The 22,885-nt window shown below is 44.2% G+C and overlaps 1 pseudogene; it reads right to left on the minus strand.

The window, feature by feature from the left end:
- Window positions 1-451: 451 nt before the first annotated feature.
- Window positions 452-21,918, minus strand: LOC100672729 (large ribosomal subunit protein eL21-like; annotated as a pseudogene).
- Between the last annotated feature and the right edge of the window lie 967 nt (window positions 21,919-22,885).

Genomic DNA, 22,885 nt, shown 5'->3' on the forward strand with positions numbered 1-22,885 from the left:
TTAAAAAGATGGACTAGAAAAAAGGGTGGGAAGGCTTTGAATGGATGGAAAAAGCCATCCTGGGAAGGAGAAATGACGTGAACAAAGGTGTGGAAGGGAGTTTGAAGGGAAAATGAGGAACTGTGTAGCAGAAGGTGTTGGGTGGGTAGACGGGGCCAACCACATACACAGAAGGACGCTGCCCATGCACCCCATGACATGGGGCTCCCAAGAAGACGCTGCCCTGCACCCTGGGACATGGGACCCCCAGGAGGACTGATCCCACCCAAAACAATTCTTCCTCCAGCACTTCCCTGGGCTTCACTTTTACCCATGGAGATGCATACCTTAACAAGTGAAGAGTCTCCATTCTTCCCAAGATCCCAGCTGAACTGCACATATTCTCTGGAGGAGGAATACTCCTCATGGGATACTTTCTGTGAAAGAGCCTCCAGGAATTCTTAGGGTGGAGACAGGAGAGAAAGGGGAACATTTCAATTTGCCCAGAGCCAGCAGTGCTTGAACGCTTTCAGGAGGGGATGGCAGAAAGAGGCCGGAGATGGAGAGCAAGGAGGGGAGCTGCGATTAGACAGCACAGTCTGCCAGAACAGTCAGAGGAGCAAAAAACTAGAGGGGAGGACCATTCTGAGCAGAATACTCTACTTGGAGCTTCAGGGCCTGGGGTATGGGAGGAGCGTAATAAACACTTGTTGAATGAAAGAACGAATGCAGGCAAGTGAAATAGAAGGCAGGCAATCTGCCCTAAAGGAACTTTTCACTCTAATACAGAGGAGCTTGACGGTTTTTAGTTTTTTAGGTCAGACCTCTTTTCAGGATCTAAGCAAGTTGGGTTTTCAAAAATATCCCATGAAGTCTTTAAACCAAACAATCCAAACCAAACCCGTTGCCATTAAATTGATTCCAGCTCATAGTGACCATGTGGGACAGAGTAGAACTGCCCCATAGGGCTTCCAAGAAGGGGCTAGTAGATTTGAACTGCCAACCTTTTGGTTAACAGCCGACTCTTAACCACTATGCCACCAGGGTTTCCACTTACTAAAATGACTGGAAATCCATAGCCTCATTCTCTGACCTCGTCCCCTTCCCAATGGCATAGGATTCCCCAGGTGTTAAGGGCGTTGCATACTGCCATTTCTCCTGGGAATCACCTAGACTGCTGATGGACCAAGGAGCCCTGATGGCTCAGAGGTTAAAGCGCTCGGGAGCTAACTGAAAAGCTGGCTGTTTGAACCCTGCCAGTGCTTCCATGAGAGAAAGACCTGGCAATCTGCTTCCATAAAGATTACAGCCTCGGAAACCCTGTAGGGCAGTTCTACTCTGTCATATGGGTTCACTATGAGTCGCAATCATCCTGATAGTGACAGGTTTTTTTGGGTTTGCTGGTGGAGCTGATCTTTCATTGCCTGCTGGCACTGTGAATAGGTATAGAAGCTTGTCTGCTTGGCTTCCAGCCGGGCGACGGTGCTTCTTTGAAGGCTGTCTGCCTGACTAGCAGCTTCACCATCCTGAGCCAGGCTCCACCCTAGGAGACCCTCACCTGGACCCCTGGGCCCTGGCCCTTACCGCCCAGCTCTGAATTCACAGCCATCCGCACCTGAGCATGTGCCATCTCAGAGGAGCCACCTGTGAGCTGGCTGAGGCCCCTGAGGGCCCTCCCCACACTCCCTTTCCCTATTTCTGAGCATCCAACTACCTCCTCCCAGGCTGGCCAATTACCTCTTCATCTTTCTCTACCCCATTCCTTTCCCTTCTAGAAATATCCACCCTACTCTTCTTCCAAGTCCTAAATTTTCAAAGACAAAGACCTACTTATGTTTGTTGGTGCCCACCAACTTTCCCTCCACCCCCCAAAACTCTTATTTACATGCTGGGCATAAAGATTCTAGACCAGTGTCTTTCAGCAAGAATATAATGTAAGCCACACATTTAATTTTCTAGTAGCCATATTAAAAAAAAAAAAACAGTGAACTTGAATTATTTTATTTTTGGTGAAAATATACACAACAAAGCATACACCCATTCAACAATGTCTACATGCACTGTTCACTGACAGTGGTTACGTACTTCACATTTTGCCACCATTCTCCCTATCTCTGCCCGTATAGTTTTACCACCTTTAACTTAGACTCTCTACCCCTTAAACTTCTCATCTGTATTTTAGAGTTACTGTTGGATGGATCACTGTTGGATGGATCACTCTGGGGGAAATGCAGAAATGAGATGTAAGAAAAAAAGAGCGGGGGAGGGAGAGTATTAGACACGGCTTTAAATAATAGACCTGTGGGCCCTAGTTTTCCTCTGTACCTCATTTGTGCCTGGGCCAATTTGCTCTGTTAACAACTGGAGCTAGCAAGCATGGAAAACCTTATCTGGGCAATCAACCACTTTTCCGCTGTCTTTACCAGGAATCAGGATCTTGGATGAGTTGAAACAGCTCCACTTGTTCTCAAACTTAGCTGTACTTTGAGATCACCTGGAGAGTTTAAAAAAAAAAAAAAAAAAATGTAGATTCCAAAAGAATTGTATCAATGTTAAATTTACTGAAGGTGTTAACTGTATTGTGGCTATACACGAGAATATCCCTATTTTTAGGAATCGCACACTGAGGTATTTAGGGGTAAAGGATCACGATGTAACTAACTTTTGAAAGGTTCAGACTACCTCCATGACCATGAGACCGGAAGAAATGGACGGTGCCTGGCTACCATTACTGAACGTTTTGATCAAGAACCCAATAGTCGGATCCTCATCAAAAGGAGGAAAAGCATCTAATAGAACTTTAGGCTCATAAGGAAACCAGACTTACTGGAACCGTTGAGACTAGGAGAAACCCCAAATCTAATGCCCAGAAATGTCTTTAAACCTTGAACGGAAACTATCCCATGAAGCCACTGTTAAACTAAACATTAAGTTTGCCCAACTAGTAAAGAATGTTAAACTGTTAATCTAAAGTGCACATGAGTACTTTGAGGGGCAGAGAGCCTAAATTAATGATGATGACACAACATGGGTAGAGAGAAACCCAACCTACTGCTGTTGAGCCGATTCCAACTCACAGTGGCCCTATAGGACAGAGTAGACCCGCCCCACAGAGTTTCCAAGGAGCGCCTGGTGGATTCAAACTGCCACCTTTTCATTAGCAGCCGTAGCTCTTAACCACTACGCCACCAGAGTTTCCATGGGTAGAGACAGAATGTGGAAACGATGTAAAGTATGTAACCAATGGCACTGAACTGTTCATGTAGGAATTGTGAATGGATGTATGTTTGGTTACATATATTGCCACCAAAAATAAATAAAATGTTTTTGAAAAATATTACGTGTGTGTGTGTTTATAGAGAGCAATAATAAAGCAAATAGGTTAAAAATGCTGTCCAGTTAATTCCAACTCTTGGGGACCCCCGTGCATATCAGAGTAGAACTGTGCTCCATAGGGTTTTCAAAAGCTGATTTTTTGGAATTAGATTGCCAGGACTTTCTCCTGAGGCATTTCTGGGTGGACGCAAACCTCTGACCTTTCAGTTTGCAGCCAAGTGCCTTAGCTCTTTGAACCACCCAGGGGCTCTGAAAAGCACCTATGAATGTTCTTTTTACCAGTCTTATTCTTGCAGCTTTTCAGTAAGTTTGAAATTATCTCCAAATAAAAGTTAAAATTAAAAAATATACATACCAATGTCTGAATTCCACCCCCAGGGCTTCCGATTTAGTTGGTCTGGGGTTTTGCAAAGCTGCTTGCGTGATTCTGAGGGACAGCAAAGGCTGGGAACCCCTGCTGCAAGCCCCCTACCCTGCTCCTGTCCCAGGCTTGCGCTGGCAAACCCATCTGTGGCAGACACAGTCAGCCTTAGCTCACGGTGGTTTGGTGCCATTTGGAAGGAAGAATCCTCCTTAGAGACTGGCTGCACTGGGTGTGCAGGGGAGCCCACGCTGGATATTGATTGCCTCCTCTTTCCTGTAGTGCTGACTGACACATTGCTGGTGACGAAACCTACTCTAACTGCTTGGCTGTCGGCTGCTTTAATCAGAGCTGGCCTTTTTGCGGGCATGCCGGCCCAAAGGTCACAGGCTGAGTGGCTATTTAACACTGGGACTTCCTTTGTGCTGGTTGGGGGCTGCTCATGCGGCATGCAGGCTGGGGGCAGGGAGAGGAGGGAGAGTGGGATGAAGAGACTTGCCTTTCTCCTCCTGGAAAGATAAGGAGACTGAGCCCAGGTGGTGAGGGGAGGAAAGGCCCCAGGGGGAACAACTGGCCAACCGTAGACTTTAGCTAAGGGCTGACTGCTTCCTCTTCCCACTTTCAATTATCAGAAATGCAGCCTGGTCTCGTCTATCCATCACTTCCCCCTCACTGCCCTTGAGACCACTGACATGCATTTGTGAGGTGACAATGCAATGAGCAGTGCTGAGCCTGGGGCTTCATAATAGAGCCTTCCCCCGCCCCGCCCCCCCGCCCCGGGAATCTTGAAAGCCCCTAGAGGCGGTCCAACCTGAACCTCATTAACACCTTTTACAATAATGGTGAACCTTTTGACTCACAGTCTGCAGGTGGTCCATTAAGGTCATCAGATCTTCCTTGGCAGTGTGTCTGCCTGATCTTCTCAGTGCCACATTTGCTTGATTTGATTTTTGTGCCTAAGCAGACCCGGTGGCATTGTCTTTGTACAATTGAAGCAACCTGCTCTGTACTCTGGAGCGGGTTCCCAGGCCATGCCAGTTGCAGAATGAAGCTTCTAGAGGGAAGAGGTCCAGTTTCTGTTTCATTTTTGCTATGCCTCTGCACCACAGACTTAAAACAAACACAGTCGCCTCCAACTCATGACAAACCCATGTGTGTCAGAGTAGAGCTGTGCTCCACAGGGTTTTCAAGGCTGATTTTTTGAAGTAGATTGCCAGGCCTTTCTTCCAAGGTGCCTCTGGGTGGACTATGCAAAAGAGAAAAACTAATAACAGACATCTTACTTTGGTTTTAAGGTTTTTTTCTTACCCATAAAACCAAATTTTTAGCTGCTAAGCCAGAGACCACCTAGTAATCTGATATTAGTTGATCTCAGTAGAAGGGGGAGGGTAGGGTTCAATCGATCAATTAAGATTAGCCAATGGTTGAGCTTCTATTCTTCCCCCTCCTCTTCTCTTTAGAAAGGTCTTCCTATATGCATATAGAATAACTGCTCGGAATAAACATTATTTTCAATTTCTTTGAGTTATTATTTTTAACAGCTCAAACCTTGGAGCTTTCGGTAAACAGCCAATCATGTTAACCATTTGCACCACTCAGGAGCTTGCAGCACAGAGTGAAAAAAACAAATCCATTGCCATCAAGTAGAGCTGCCCCATAGAGTTTCCAAGGCTGTAATCTCTACAGAAGCAGACTGCCATATCTTTCTCCCATAGAGCGGCTGGTGGGTTCGAACCGCTGACCTTTTGGCTAGCAGCTGAGGGCTTAACCACTGTGCTACCAGGGCTCCTTCAACACAGAGTAGACCCCCAATAACCAATTATATTGGGATGAAAGCAAAGTGAGGAGCTGAATGGTCCACAGCAGATCAAGCACAGATACGGAAAGGTCTCCCAGCCAGTCCACGTGGGAACTGGGACTAGCTGGGATCAGGTCCATTCTCCCTCATCAAGTCTAGAGCTTTTCTTCTAAAATAGCCCGTGATTTTGGAGTCAATTCTGACTCACAGCTACCCTGTAGGGCAGAGTAGAGTTGCTCCATAGGGTTGCCAAGGCCGTGATCTTTATGGAGACAGATGGACACATCTGTTTTATAATGTGATCCAACCTTAAAGCCACCGCATACTGTACCTACTTCAGCCTAGCCCAGTCCTGTCTCTGCCCTTGCAGAGGGAACTGCTATGCATTTCCAAGTTCTGATCTCATCCAGTCCTGCGTGAAAGTCCTTTAATGTCCCGTTCATCTCTGCCCCCACACACTGCTTTGTGCCCGGTGGATGCTCAGCAGTGTTCTGATGTATTGATTGGCGATGATGGCACACCTGCCTTGCTTCATGCTTTTCAGATCCCTGGACAGCTGCTGACACTTTGACCCCTGGCCAGCTCCCGCCTCTGCTTCTCTTCCTGACCTCGGTTACAGAGACAGCACACTCCTCCTCTCCACCCAGTATTTCCTGTGTCCATTCAACTAGCTCCTGTCCTCCTCTGCCTTCTCATCTCACCTCCAGACAAGTGCTGCCCACATAGTCTCCTGCGGCTGCTTGAGCTAAGAAGCACACTCCTCACCACTATCATTTTATGTTTTAGAGTCCAGTCTAATCTTCGTCTGAAGAGTCGGCTTCAGGAATGGTTTTAATTTTGGGCTAACAAAATCTGGGGGCCATGACCTCTGGGGTCCCTCTGATCTCAGTCGGACCATTAAGTCTGGTCTTTTTTACTAGAATTTGAGGTCTGCATCACACTTTCTCCTACTCCATCAGGGAACCTCTGTTGTGTTCCCTGTCAGGGCAGTCATTGGTGGTAGCCGGGCACCATCTAGTTCTTCCGGTCTCAGGCTGATGTAGTTTCTGGTTTTCTGTCTCTTGGGCTCGTATTTTCTTTGTGTGTTTGGTGTTCTTCCTTCTGCTTTGCTGAGGGTTATAGAGTTTTAACAATTGTAGCTCTTGCTACCAAACCAGTTTCTTTTTACGCTCAGAGAAAGCACTCAAAGAAGGTGCTCCACAGCTGGGGCAGAAGAGCTAACTCCAGTTCCTACTCTTTGCTGAGTTGGCAGCCAGGACACACTTCAGGCCAGGTAATGAGTTGTATTTGGGAAAAGATTTTAAAATCAAAATCTACTCCCAACCCAGGAAACTTCCCACAAAATAGAAGAGAAAGAAAAATTTTCTTATTGAATGAGCATAAAACCAGAATGTGATGTCCACATGCAACCCGCTAAAGAGATTCAAAGACAGAAAGGAATCTGAACTGTTATATAGCTGTTATTGTTGCTGGGTGCTGCTAAATCAATCCTGACTCACAGCAATCCTATCTTACAGAATAGAACTGACACATAGGGTTTTCTAGGCTGTAATCTCTATGGGAGCAGATCGGCAGGTCTTTCTCCTGCAGAGCTGCTGGTGGGTTTGAACCACCGACCTTTTGGTTACCAGCCGAGTGCTTAACCATTGTACCAACAGGGCTTCTTATCTTATTATGGTCTCTAACGTTGTTATTAATGTTGTTGTTAGGTGCCATCTAGTCAGTTCCAGCTCATAGGTTCCGACTCATAGAGGCCCTATATATAACAGAATGAAACACTGCCCAGTCCTGCACCATCCTCACAGTCTTTGCTATGCTTGCGCCCATTGTTGCAGCCACTGTGTCAGTCCATCTTGTTGAGGGTCTTCCTGTCTTTTGCTGACGCTCTACTTTACCAAGGATGATGTCCTTCTCCAGGGACTCGTCCCTCCTGATAACACGTTCAAAGTATGTGAGTTGAAGCCTCACCATCCTTGCTTCTAAGGAGGATTCTGGCTGTACTTCTTCCAAGACAGATTTGTTCATTCTTCTGGCAGCCCATGGTATATTCGATATTCTTCGCCAACACCATAATTCAAAGGCATCAATTCTTCTTCTGTCTTTCTTATTCATTGTCCAGCTTTCTCATGTGTATGAGGCAATTGAAAATATCACCACTTGGGTCAGGTGCACCTTAGTCCTCAATGTGACATCTCTGCTTTTGGGTCAGGTGCACCTTAGTCCTCAATGTGACATCTCTGCTCTAATAGTCTCTAATAATTTCATGAGTGTTCGCCAGTCTGTAAGCTCCTTCAAGGCAGGAGCAAATCTCATTTTTCTTTTCTGACCCCCACAGTGCCTAGGGAAGCATTGAGCTTGTCACAGACACTCCACAAGATAAGTACTTGCTGAGTTGTATCACCTTGAACTACATGTGCCCCTGACAATTTCTAGAGCTTTGCAGCAAAGTGTCAACTCAAGGCACTGGGAGTGGGGGGTGTTGGGTGTCATAGCTGTCCAAGGCTTCTGAAGAATGAGACAGAGGATCCTACTAAGGGTGATGAAAGAATTTAGAAGCAAAGACGTTGTTGGCACAACACGGTAAACGTAATTAATGTCATTGAATTGTACATGTAAAAAATGTTGTACATGTAAAAGGTGTTGAAATATCAAATGTTTTGTTATATATATTTTTATCACAATTAAAAAAAAATAGAAAGAATGAGAGGAGAAAGACCAGGACACAATTTCTTTTCATGTCCTGGGATTAGTATTGAGTTGCTACAGTGTGATTTGTTTGTGATTCATTTAAAGACAATGTTGTTGTTGTTAGGTGTCCTTGAGTCGATTCCGACTCATAGTGACCCTATGTACAACAGAACAAAACACTGCCTGGTCCTCCACAATTCTCACAATCATTGCTACGTTTGAGCCCATTGTTGCAGCCACTGTATCAATCCATCTCCCTGAGAGCCTTCCTCTTTTTCACTTTACCAAGCAAAATGTCCTTCTCCAGGAACTGGCCCCTCCTGATAACATGTCCAAAGTATGAGAGACGAAGTCCCACCATCCTTCCTTCTGAGGAGCATTCTGGCTATACTCTTCCAAGACAGACTTTTTCGTTCTTATGGCAGTCCATTGGTATATTCAATATTCTTCACCAACACCATGAAGATCACAGCCTTGGAAACCCTAAGGGGCAGTTCTACTCTGTCCTATAGACTCGCTATGAGTCAGAATCAACTCAACGGCAATGGGTTTTAATCTTTAGGGGAAGCCCTGGTGGCGCAGTGGCTTACTCAGCTGCTGACCAAAAGGTCAGCAGTTGGAACCCACTAACTGCTTCATGGGAGAAAGACATGGCAGTCTGCTTCTGTAAAGATTTACCGCCTCGGAAACCCTATGGGGCACTATAGGGTTGCTACAACTTGGAACCAGCTCACCGGAAAGGGGTTTATGGGTTAATCTTTAAGGGAGCAGATTGCCAGGTCTTTCTCCTGAGGAGCTGCTGGGTAAGTTCGAACCGCCAATATCTCAGCCTTATGCTATTTCTCCACGTCATTTGCACCACTTTTCCATTCTTCTGGCGTGTCCCTATTCTATTCTGGGTAATATTCTAGTTTCTTCTCAACTTTGGAAATAGCCCTACAGGTCTTGAGCTTGTCCTTGGGGTGAGAGCTGGAGGGCTACTCTCTCACACACTTCCTCAGAAAGAACCTATCTCTTTTATCTGCATCTTATATGTAACTAAGTGTCCACTTAATGCAAGCTCAAGCTGCCATTCCATCTCTTCAGCCCTCCTAAAAGAACTGGAATATTTAAAGCAGCCATACCTCGAAGGAATGCATAGGGCTGACAGAGCAGTCTTAATAAAGTTTCTTCTACCACGTTATTTCCCCGGGGTGTTGAAACTTTTGGTAGGGTTTGATCTTGCTTCTGCAGCTATTGATATATTGATTTTTTTTTTTTTTTGGCTCAGCAGTGACTTCCTGAGAGAGAATTCTGTTCAACGGAGAAGAGGTTCATTGTTAGTCAGATTTCCTCCTCATCGGCTGAGCTGCCCTTTGGTGCAATTCTCTGTGGAGCCACAGAGCTGTTCTTATCGACCTTTCCTTGCTCCCTCACACTCATCTGCTCTATTGAGTAGTTGGTGATGTTGCTGTTGTTGTTAGGTGCTGTTGAGTCATTTCTGACTCATAGCGACCCTATGCACAACGGAACGGAACACTGCCCGGTCCTGCGCCATCCTTACAATCGTTGTTATGCCTGAGCTCATAGTTGCAGCCACCGTGTCAATCCATCTTGTTGAGCGTCTTCTTATTTTTCACTGAAGCTCTACCTTACCAAGCATGATGTCTTTCTCCAGGGACTGGTCCCTCCCGATAACCTGTCCAAAGTAGGTGAGACAAAGTCTTGCTATCCTCACTTCTAAGGAACATTCCGGCTGTACTTCTTCCAAGACAGATTTGTTCATTCTTCTGGTAGTCCTAAGAGTGTTTACTTTGCCAATACCACAATTCAATGGCATATATTCTTCTTTGATCTTCCTTATTCATTGTCCAACTTTCACATGCGTCCAAGGCAATTGAAAATACCATAGCTTGGGTCAGGGCACAACTTAGTCCTCAAAGTGACGTCTTCGCTTTTTAACACTTTAAAGAGGTCTTTTGCAGCAGATTTGCTCAATGCAACACGTGATTTGATTTCTTGACTGCTGCTTCTACAGGCATTGATTGTGGATCCAGGTAAAATGAAACCCTTGACAACTTCAATTTTTTCTTCAGTTATCATTATGTTAGTGATGAAGGAATTTATTTTTCAAATATAGAAATCTAAGCTGCAGGTCCCCAATTGTTATGGATTGAATCATGTCCCCCCAAAATATGTGTTGTAAATCCTAACCCCCATATCTGTGGTTATAATCTCATTTGGGAATAGAGTTTTCTTTGTTAGGTTAAGAGGCTATATCAGTAAAGGGTGTATTTTAAGCCAATAACCTTTGAGTTTTAAAAGGAGCAGATTAGGACAAGCAAGGAGAAGAGATGGGGGAAGATAACTGCCAAGTCACATGAAGATCACCAGGAAATGAGAAAGAGACAAGGCTCCTCCCCTCAGAGCCCACAGAGAAAGAAAGCCTTCCCTTACAGCTGGCAGCTTAAATTCGGACTTCTAAGGAGCAGTGGCTAAGCACTGGATTGATAATTGAAAGATCAGCTGTTTGAATCCACTGTCTTAGTTGTCTAGTGCTGCTATAACCAAAATACCACAAGTGGATGGCTTTAACAAAGAAAAGTTCATTCTCTCACAGTTTAGGAGGCTAGAAGCCCAAATTCAGGGTTCCAGCTCCAGCAGAAGGCTTTCCCTCTCTGTTGGCTCTGGGGGAAAGTGCTTGTCATCAGTCTTTCCTGGTCAAGGTGCTTCTCAGCCCAGGAACCCTGAATCCAAAGAATGCACTATTCTGGCTCCCATTTCATGGTGGTATGAGGTCCCTATGTCTCTCTGCTGGCTTCTCTCTTTTACATCTCAAAAGACATTGATTTAAGACACAACCTAATCTTATAGAGTGAGCCCTGCCTCATTAACATAACTGCCGCTAATCCCACCTCATTAGCATCATAGAAGTAGAATTTACAACACATAGGAAAATCACATCAGATGACAAAATGGTGGACAATTACACAATACTGGGAATCATGGACTAGCCACGTTGACACACATTTTTTTGGAGGACACAATTCAGTCCCTAACACCCACTAACTGCTCTGAGGGAGAAAGACGTGGCGGTCTGCTCCTGTAAACATTACAGCCCTGGAAACTTTATGCGGCAGTTCTACCCTGTCCTGAAGGTCACTATAAGTTGGAATGAACTCGATGGCAACGGGTTTGGTTTTGGTTTAAATCGGAGAAAATAAATTTCTGTTTGTTACAGCCTCCTCCTTGTGGTATTTCTGTTGCTGCAGCACTAAATAATTAAGATCCAACCCAGGAGGTACAGGACGAAGTAGAATGAAATTGCAGCTCAAAGGCAGTTGGCATCTGAGTTCTCCACCAATAAGCACATACAGTGTAATGAATAATAAATTCATATCGTTGTGATTCCCTTTCTCTGAGGCTCTTGGGCTGGTTTGCCAGCAGGGTGGTATCAATCCTTACAATATTTATATAAGGGAGGCATGAGGTTCCCGTGTCTCCCTGTGGGCTCCTCAGGGTCTCTTTGGAGAGAGAGGGTGTGAGAGGCTTTGCTCCTCAGCCCTCCTGTCTCAGCAGCACTTGGCTCAATTTGCACTTGCCGAGTCCGTGGTTAACGTTGACTTGGAGTCCCTGGGTGGCTCCAACGGTTAAGTGCTCGACTACTAACTGAAGGGTTGGAGGCTTGAACCCATCCAGAGGCATCTTGGAAGAGAGGCCTGGCGATGTGTTTCCAAAAGGTCATAGCCTTGAAAACCCTATGGAGCAATTTTGCTCTGCATGCATGGATCACACTGAGTCGGAATCAGCACCATGCCAACTTAAAGAAAAATTTTTTTAATATAGAATACACTATGTGGATGATGGGGGATAACTGAGTAATCTTAAAATATTTGCTTTACCAAATGAAAAAGTAGAAAGGAAATGCTTCACCGGAATGTACCTCTATCCATTAAAAACCAAATCCACAGCTGTTGAGTGGATTCTGACTCATAGCGACCCTATAAGACAGAGTAGAACTGCCCCATAGAATTTCCAAGGCTGTAATCTACGGAAGACAACTGCCACGTCTTTCTCCCGAGGAGCGGCTGGTGGGTTCAAACCACTGACCTTTCAGTTAGCAGCCAAGTGCTTTAACCACTTCATCACCAGAGCTCATTGGGTGCACCCCGGAAGGACTGAATATGTTAGCCACTAAAAGATTTCGGCCATCTGTTCTAGTATTTATGCCTCCTTTGCACTCAGGCGACCCCAGCATGGTCTGCCATGGACCCTGCTGTGACATCCAATCTATCACTGCCTCCAGGGTCAGGGGGCACATCTCCAGGAAAGCTTGCAGTTGACAGCAGCAACCACCAGATCAACAACAAAGAGAGAATGCCCACTTTCCATCAAGCTGGAGGGAAAGCTTTGTTGTGGTCGTTAGCTGCTGTGGAGTGACGAAATCATTCTAATTCTCCTGGAGTCCAGATTTCCGGCTTTCATTGCTCTTGGGTGTCCTTTCAAACGTGAGCCTTGAAAAAACTGGTTCCTAAAAGCCACCTTTGAGTTGAACAATGGTCCAGATAAACTGCTATTTTGAAGAATTCAGTCAATTTCGGGAAACAGACTCCAACGGTCAGACTGGGAGCCATGTTTGGGATAAATCTGTAATTATTTTAATTATTCTCCAAGACAATGCTGTAGGAAAAGCCTTCCTGACCGCAAAATGTGTTTATCAGTTCTGTTCCCACTCTTTTCTCCACGGCAATGCCAATAAGATTTGGTATAAAAATTGTGGAAGTTCTCATCTTCAGAACATTGCTGACACTTCAGTCGAAATGTTCCCCAATTTGCAAATTGTATATTCAGTAAACTTCAATCAATTTCTATTATTGGCTTAATATGATTTTTGTTTTAATATGAGTCAGCCTTCAACTTATTTCAGCCCTGTGCACAACAGAATGAAACATTGCCCAACCCTCCACCATCCCCATGATTTGTTGTGGATCAAACCATGGCGATCCATAGGATTTTCATCAGCTCATTTTCGGAAGTAGATCTCCAGGCCTTTCTTCCTAGTCTGTCTTAGTCTGGAAACTCCACTGAAACCTGTTGAGCATCGCAGCAACACTCGAACCTCCATGAGGTGCGTTGATTGGCCAGGAATCAAACCCAGGTCTCCCTCCCGAAAGGTGAGAATTCTACCACTGAACCACCACTGCCTTGAGCCCAAGCTCAGGAAATTTGAAAAGTTTTAGTTCCTCTTTTCATTTCTCACTTCCTCCTCTCCTTTCTTATTCATGAGTGTCCTTTCTTCCACGTCTCTTCTTTGAATTGGCCTTCAAGCTCCGCTGGGTCTGCCCTTCTCAGCTCTCCTCATTCTCAACTCTTTCTCTTCCACGTCCCTACTCATCTTTTTGCCTTTCTGGTCCCAAGATGTCTAAGAGGAGTAAGAAATCCTTCAGTAACAAGGTGACACAATTTACTCTCAGATTTTTCAGGAGTGTGGCTGCAGTAACACTTCTGAGCTCTCCTTGTTTGCTGGCCTGATCAAAACCACTGATGAGAGGCTGGCGGCAGGTTTTAGGGAACATGACTCTCTGAATAGTTTATGGTGAGAATGATTTCTATTTCTAAAACTGGCTTTGATCAAGTCGGGTGTGAATAGTGTCTGATTGTAATTATTTTACTTTTTTGACATAAAAAAAAGTCTGGATCGAATCCTTGACTTGATTGCTCAACCTTCATGGGCACGGGGTTTATTTACAATTATATTTGTTATCAAGTAGCCCTGGTTGCACCACAGGTGACACTAGCTCAGCTGCTAGCTGAAAGGTTGGCAGTTCGAACCCACCCATCATCTCCACAGGAGAAAGACCTGGTGATCTGCTCCAGTGAAGATTTCAGCCTAGAAACCCCTATAAGGCAGTTCTACTTTGGGGCTGCTGTGAATCGCAGTCGACTTAACGGCACACAACAATACTTGTTGTCTGGATATATTTTTGGATCAAAGAAACGCCAAATCGAAGATTCTCAAAGTAGTTCTTTCAAGAGTTATTTTCATTTAATGTATTACCATATTTCAACTGGCAATTTGAAAACAAACATTTTGTCTGTTTGTTTAACTGATCCTAGGTACCCGACCTTCAGAGCCCTCAGTCCCCAAATGCAGCCCCAGGAGAGTGCTATTTGTGGCAGCAGGGATCTAGCTGGTCTTGTTTAAAATGGCAACCCAGCCTGAGGATGGTGCCTGTACACAAAAGGGGTTCAATAAACATTTGTCGAACAAATAAGTGGGTAAGGCAACTTTGGTTGCCGTGGAAGGTGCTCAAAGACTATAAGCTGGAATTAAGACTTTCCGAGCATAATTCTCCAACTATAGCAGAAAGACAGGGAGTCCTGGTGGCACAACAGATAAACACTCAGCTGTCCACTGAAAGGTTGGGGGCTCCAACCCACCATGCAGCTCCACCAGAGAAAGACCTGGCGATCAGCTTCCGTAAGGATTGCAGCCTAGGAAACCCTACGGGACAGTTCTACTGTGTCACACGGGGTCACTATGAGTTGGAATCAACTTAACGGCACCTAACAACAACAGAGCAGAGAGACAGCAAGAGAAGACTAGAGAAAATAGAAATCATGACAGTCTTGTCTGAGACCTCAACATATCCACAATCCAAAAGACACATTTCTGTTTCATTAAATATTTATTGAAACTTTATGTGCCAGACACTATGCTAAGCCCCACGGACACCAAAATAAATAGGACACTGTCTCTACCCTCAAAGAATTCTTGGAATAGTAAAGAAAAGAATCGTATTTTGAACTAAAAGGTTGGACCCACATGTATTAAATTCTGTAGTGAACTGAATCAGTGTTTCATTAAAGAAAAATTCTGATGATCCGGTCAGTTTGAGTTACCCTTCTGTGCATGTCTGTACTTCCTAAATCTTTGGCAGTAGAACTGCACAAGAACAGCCGGCTAGTCTCACAGATGGCACCTGAAGCAATCACTCTCTTTGGATTGAGTCCCTCTTCCCTTTGACTGTTTACTCTTTGCCCTGAGTATATCTCTCCAAGGCTGCAGCTAGAATCTTTGTAATTATCACTGGTTGAAGAAGCCCTGGGGGCAAAATGGTTAAGAGCTGAGTTGTCACCTGAAAGGTTGGGGGCTCAAACCCACCCAATGGCTACATGGGCGAAAGACCTGGTGATCTGTTCACAAAAAGATTACAGCCTAGAAAACCCCATGGGACAGTTCTACTCTGTCACGTGGGATTGCTACGGGTCAGAATTGACTCGACAGTACACAACGATAGCATCACTTATTGAGATTCATTTAGATTTGTCACAGAAGGAGCAGTCCTCTGAGGAAGGCCTTGCCAGTGTGACTCCCTGACGCCATTATTTTAGGGAAAAGTGCTTCTCTAGAACTGTCCCTAAGAAATATGATGGGCTTTAACTAATGCATATCGAGTGGCCCATCTGTTTAAAAGCACTTTGGTCAACAGGGTCATGTACCTGTGCTCCATTTCCTGCCCTAACAGCAATGGTTCTCTTCAGGGCAAGGCCTGGCCAAGCACACAAACCTGAATCTTGGAGGTGAATGAGGCTTTAGCCAGCTAACGTCTAAGCAGGCTCTCTCCTCAGGTCCCCAACAAGTGGCCACAGGAGCTCTCATGGACAACAAGGAGCTCCCTATCTCTGGAGATTACCATTTTCAATATTGAGCACTTCGATTTGTTTAAAAGGTTTTTTGTTTTTTTTTTTTGAAAGTTATTTTCTCAGGTTGAGTGAAAAATCTACCTCCTTGCCCCTCCCTTCCTTGTTTACTTCCTTCTACCCTGGCCCTGATCTTTACTCACTCTTTGCTCCAATTCTGCCTTTAACTAAAATCAAACAGTTAGTTATACCTTCTTCCTCACAATGTGACCCTAATACCTCGAAGCATGTTTTCTCCTCTTCAAAATGGGCCATTGAGAGCTTGACATAACTACCGCTGTAATGATCCACTAAGTAACCTATGAGTTTTTTTTAGCTGTACCAGCTGCACTGGTCGCTTTCCAAAGGGGTGCAGGGACTTCTCAGCTCTTGCAGACTTGGTCTTCCTCCTCTTCTTTGTTCCCTTGGGAGATGGCCTTCGACCTGCAAGACGGCAGCTGGGAAGGCTGCCCGGTGCTTTTGGTCTGAAACTTTCTTTCTTGCTCCTTATCTCGGTCAGAGTAAACTTGGCAGGCCAGCTTCACTAGACAAGAAATTTTTATATAAGTTTTTTTTGCCTGTTAGAGTCCAGATGTCCAGCATGCATATGTTTGGTTTACTAAAGAGTTTCTTGCAGTTGTTTCGTGAGTATACGACCATCTGTGGGTTACGTGCTTGAAAACAGTAGGGAATCCTTGTCAAAATCATGTGTAAGTTTGATGTAGAAACTGCTTTTTGTGACTCCATAGAGACAGCCTGCATTGGTGTTGGACTACCCGTTGGTGTTACCTCCTAGTACTGTTTCTCTCTCTTTCAGACTTGGAGTAGGTTTCATCGGCTTGACTGCTCCAGGGCACAAACCCTAATCAGGCAACAACAACTGCTCAAATACTTCAGGCAGTTGTAATTCAGTGGTAGAATTCTCACCTTCCACACAGGAGACCGGGGTATTTGATTCCTTGCCGATGCACCTCTGGCGTAGCCACTACCCACGTGTCAGTGGAAGCTTGTGTGTTGCAATGATGCTGAACAGGTTTCAGTGAAGTTTCCAGAGTAAGACGGACTAGAAGCAAAGGCCTGATGATGTACTTCTAAAACATCTGCCAGTGAGAACCCTATGGAGCTCAACAGTCTGATTCCCAACTCATCACAGGGATTGCGCAGGACCGGGAAGTGTTCTACTGTGTGTGGGGTCACCGTGAGTCCAGGGCTGACGTGAAGGCAGCTGATAACAATTGTGTCTTAGTTTTTTCCTCTCCAAGCTAAACACACTGAAAACCTCCCACCATGCTTATGTCCTGCATGGACTCTGGAGCCTCTTCTCTGGGCACATTTTTGAATGCTAGGATACATTTTCAATTGCAATGCCCTGAATTGAACATTATCTCTCAGTTATCATCTGTCCAGCATATAGTGTTACTATCACTTATTATCTGAACATTATATTTCCATCTAATGAAGTCTACAATTATATTAGCTTTTTAAAGAAATCTCATCACTCTATTGGATCACATGAAGCTTTTGGCCAAGAGTAACTTCCAGTTATTTTGAAAACAGAAATTGCAATTAAACCAGGTCTCCCTTGTTATGCTATTGTGAGATCAATTTCTGGAACCTTAATGTGTTGGCACAATGCCAGTTATATTGGAATAAGGATTTTGTTTTTTTCAAATGTATACCAAGCTAGCTTCTGGTTTGTCTTTCTAACCCCAGCACCCTCTCTATCCCTGCCTGCCAATCAGAATGTGAGGTCTACAAGGTCAGAAGCCCCATCTGGACTGAGGCAACATCTTTGCTTCCTTTTTATTCTACCTAGGATCAAGCAGGAAAACCTCGGGGTATAGTGGTTAAAAGTTTGGCTGCCAACAAAAAGGTTGGCAGTTCAAATCCACTTAGGTGTTCCTTGGAAACCCTTTGGGGCAGTTCTACTATGAGCGGGAATTGACTCAATGGCAATGGGCTTGGGTTGTTTTAATTGTAGGAGCCGTGGTGGTGCAACAGTTACGAGCTTGCTTCTAATCCAAAGGCTGGTGGTTTGAACCCACCCAGCGGCTCCGTGGGAGAAAGACCTGGTGATGTGCTCCTGCAAAGATTACAGCCAAGAAAACCCTGTGGGACAATTCTTTTCTGTTATGTGGGGTTGCTGTGAGTCGAAGTCAACTTGACGGCACCTAACCACAACAGAACCCAAGCACAGACTGGGAGAAGTCTATTCCCAATTAAGGTTTGTTGGACGGCTGAATGAATGAATTATGCGAGTGTTTGCTAACAGTTGCTTTCCAGAACAATTCAAGGTTAATATTTAATATATAAACTCCTTGCACATTTTATGATCAATTTAATTAGATTTCTACCTTAAGAAAACCATGAACCCTTTCCAGTCATGGAAAACTCCTATACTTTCCAGAGAACTTTGAGAAATTTTCTCTCTTTAAAGAAATGGAACAGATGACAATGTTTATCATCAAAATTTAGTTGCTACATTACTCTCAAAACGCACCAGGATGGGAATATTATCTTCCCAGTATGTTGGCATAAAAAACGGATGTAGGGAAAAGCACGTTGGGTATAATGATAGTCTGTGGCACCAACAATTTACAGTGAATATAAAAACGCATTGCCGTCGAGTTGATTCTGACTCATAGTGACCCTGTAGGACAGAGTAGAGCTGCCCCATAGAGTTTCCAAGGAGCAATTGGTAGACTCAAACTGCTAACCTTTTGATTAGCAACCTGAGCTCTTAACCACTGTGCCATCATAGTGAGAGGCATTTCTTTGAATGCTTTTGTCCTCCTTGAGATCAATCATGTCTTGGGAAAATGTTGTTGTTGTCATTAGGTGCTGTTTAGTCAATTTTCAATTCATAGTGAGCCCATGTGACACGGTAGAATTGCCGCATAGAGTCTTCTTAGCTGTAATCTTTTTTGTTTGTTTGTTTTATTTCTTTTGTTGTTGTTGAGAATATACACAGCAGAACATACACCAATTCAACAGTTTCTACATGTATCATTCAGAGACATTGATCACATTCTTTGAGTTGTGCATCCATTCTCACCTCTTTTTCTGAGTTGTTCCTCCCCCATTAACATGAACTCATGGCTCCCTCAGGTTCCTATCTAACCTTTTGAGTTGCTGTTGTTAATTTGATCCCATATAGATAGTTCTTAAAAGGGTATAATGCTCAAGGCAGAAGGTTTACTAGTTAAGCTAAACTATTGTTTGGTTTTAAGAAGACTTCCGGGGATATTTTTGGTTTAAGGTTTAAAGATTATCTCAGGGCAATAGTTTCACTGGTTAGCTGTAATGTTTATGGAAGGAGATTGCCAGGTCTTTCTCTCATGGATGAGTTCAAACTGCCAATCTTTCAGTTAACAGCTGAGTGCTCAATCATTGGGCCACCAGGGCTCCTTTTGGGGAAACACTTTCAAGTTATATTTGCTCCAAGAAACATGGGATGGGGGGTGTTATTTTCCCTTCATATATCTATAATGGCCCCTGTGAGGTGCAAACAGTTAATGCCCTCAGCTGGAAATCAAAAGGTTAGGGGCTCAAGTCACTCAAACGCACCTTGGAAGGAAGACCTGGCAACCTACTTCTGTGAAATCAGCCATTGAAAGGTCCCTGGATAGTACAAATTGTGCAGTAGCCAAAAGGGCTGCAATTCAAACCTACCCAGTGGCACCATGAAAGAAACAGGTCTGGTGATCTGCTTGCATAAAGATTACAGCCCAGAAAACCCTGTGGAGCAGTTTGGAGACTCTGTAACACACGGGGTCTCAAAAGTCACAAACCAACAACAAATTCAGCCATTGAAAACCCTAGGGATGTGGGGAAATTGAAATCCTTATCCATCGCTGGTGGGAATGCAAAATGGTACAACCATTATGGAAAACAGTATGGTGGTTCATCAAAAAACTAAAAATAAAACTACCATATGACCCAGCAATTCCACTCCTAGGTACGTACCCAAAAGACTTGAAAGTAGAGACTCAAATAGACACTTGTACACTGATGTTCATTGCAGCACTATTCACAATAGCCAAAAGGTGGAAACAACCTGAACACCCATCAACAGATGAGTGAATAAAGAAAATGTGGTGCATAGACACAATGGAATGCTACCGAGCCGGTAGGAGAAGTGAAGTCTTAACACATGCTACAATATGGATGGAGCTAGAAGACATTCTGCTGAATGAAATAAGTCAATCTCAAAAGGACAAATATTGTATGACCTCACTTATATAAAAAGATAAGAAAAGGCAAATGTATAGAGAACAAAGTTTATTAGTGGTTACCAGGGGCAGGAGGGAAGGGGTTAACGGTGATGAAAAAATCACATTGATTAAGGGTAAGGTTGCACGGCCGATTATTGTAATTGCTGTCAATAAATTATATACCTGTAAAAAGTCGAATTGGGTGGGGGGGAAGAAAACCCTATGGAGCATAGTTCTGCTCTGAACGCATCTGGTTGCCATGAGTTGAAGTTAACTCAATGGCAACTAGTCAACTGGTCATATCCATAATAGTCAAAACACTTCTTTTTTTTTTTTAAGATCAGAGACTGCATGTGGCTTCTAACACCACCACTCCCATCCCAGCACCACTGAATGAACTGGCATTACTGATACTTCAGTGAGGCCTGGGTTCTGCTCCAGCCATTGGTGACTTTGAACCCAAATATATTCCAAGAAAAGGCTGGTAATTACTGGGTGGAGCAATGTTTGTGCTAATACTACCCCAGGTTATAATTGGGCTGCCCAAGTCGCTTCCCTCAGATGCCTAAAACTAACATGAAGTCTCGAGGCAGACAGACACCCAGCACAATGAGGACGCTTGTATTTAGGAGTCTGCAAGGGCTGTGCCTGGTCTGGTAATGAAAAGGCAATAGGGTCTTCTCTGCAATCAACAGAGAAAAGGAACTATTCAGACACAAGAAAATGGATATGTTTAGCTCTCAGACGAAGTCAAAATGGTAAACAGGAAATGGTTTTCGTTCTACTTCCCTTTGGCTGCCTAGGTTATTCCAAACCCTAGAATGGGAATTCTCAATGTCTTGGCCACTTGGGGTGGATAAAGTGAGCTTAATTTAGTCCTTTTTTTTTTTTTTTAGCAAGAAGAGCACTAAATTTTAATAGTAAAGACTCTTATTATCCAGCATATTAGGAGTCAGTTTGCTTTAAATACTACGTCCTTAGGGGTTTTTTTTAGGGGAGAGGACACCACACTTCTACACAATTAAAATCAGAGACCTAACATTCGACATTGCAGACATCTTAATTTATACCTGTTAGGCCATGAATTCATACGGAATAGGTTCCAGCAGCTCAGGCCCCTTTTCATTGGTTCTTACAATAGTATGCTTCTCAGAGTGGAGCAGGCTATTAAAAAAAAAAAAAAAAGGCAGGAGAATAAAATAATTATGTAAAGTACTGTAACAAGATTGGAAAACGCTCTCAGAATGAACAAAACATATACTCAGTTCTTAAATCATTAACCTTCATAAAAGGAAATACCACTGAGCAGCAATTTTAATGTCCCCCGAAACTAATCCGATTAAAAGCCCCTGTCGAGCACTCACCCGGTGCTTCAGTTGAACCCAGGTACCTTTCTCTTTGGCTTCCTTCTTTTTCTGATCATTTTCCTTCAGGAGTTTCAGGAGGCTATCTCAGCTCTTAGTGTGCTTAATGTGCTCAACACGCACGTTAATTCTCTTGGTGTGAACCTTGCCCTTACCTTGTTCATTCACAACAATGCCAACAGAATGCTGGGTAACACTGATAGACCCTTCCAGTTTTGCCATGGTACCATTTGTGGGGCATTCCTTTTTGAATAGTGCCTTTCCCTTGGTGTCGACAACGTCACTTTTCTTGTACAATCGCATGTATGTGGCCAAAAGAACAACTCCATGTTTTTGAAAAGGCTTAGAGAACATATAGCGGGTACCTGTTTTTATTCTCTTTCCCTTTGTGTTCATCATTTTTGCTGAATTGCTGCAAGATGGCCGCTCCATGGAAAGGAAGGCTTAACTTATTCTTACACAAAAGCTTTCCTGTGGGACAGAGGACTCGGTTGAGCCTTTGTTTCTGGTTTCTGAAAATAGCCTGAGCAATTAGGGTGCTCCCTTTGTCTTCCAAAAAAAAAAAAAAATAGCCAGGCAATATTTAACCCATTGCCATCCAGTCCATTCCGTCTCATAGCCACCCTATAGGACAGAGTAGAACTGCCCCATAGGGTTTCCAAGAAGCGCCTGTTGGATTAGAACTGCTGTCCTTTTGATTAGCATCTGTAGCTCTTAACCACTGCATCACCAGGATTTCCAGGCAATATTTAAACATATGTAAATAAGTAGGAGACTACACAGGTCCCACCTTGGCAACAAGTCTCAGGGAGGAATGCCTGATGCATTCATGAATATTCATTAATTGAATCTGTCATGACTGTGCATTAAGGCCCCAGTCATGCATATTCACTGAGGTTCCCATGACTAAGGAAGCCTTGACTTTGGAGCTTCCTCTTTTGCCATCTCCTGGTGAGAATATCCGTGAATGGGACAGTGGAGGCCCCCCGCTGGGAACTCCCTAGACCTTTCCTGATGTGTCTTTTCACTTGTATCTTTTCTGGTTATAACAAATGGGTAACTGTAAGTATAGGTAATAAAAAAACTTTTTTTTTTTTTTTAGTAATAGTCCCCGTGAAATCCGTGAGCTGTTACAGAGAATTAATGAACCCGCAAGGGGCAATGAAACTCTGACTTAGCTTGGAGTTGCTAATTCAGAGGAGAGCTGCTCAGGCAGCTGTGAGGACAGAGTCCTAACTGGTGAGGACCCAGCTTTGTGGCTGGTGAACGGAGAGAGATGTACAGGCTCTTGATTGTGAAGATCTAGCTCTGGGTGGTGGGGTGACAGAAAGTCTGCAGTCAGGGAAGACAGACAGAGTCCTTCCAGCTTGTGACCTAGTCTCAGGGGACTAGGGAGAGAGAGAGAAACAGAGAGAGAGAGAAGTCAGCTGGTCAGAAGAGCAGGCAGTTGTGCAGGGTCCTAAGACTATGGCTGCTCCCCATG

This window comes from Loxodonta africana, chromosome 23, assembly GCF_030014295.1.
Source record: "Loxodonta africana isolate mLoxAfr1 chromosome 23, mLoxAfr1.hap2, whole genome shotgun sequence".
NCBI classification, from domain to species: domain Eukaryota; kingdom Metazoa; phylum Chordata; class Mammalia; order Proboscidea; family Elephantidae; genus Loxodonta; species Loxodonta africana.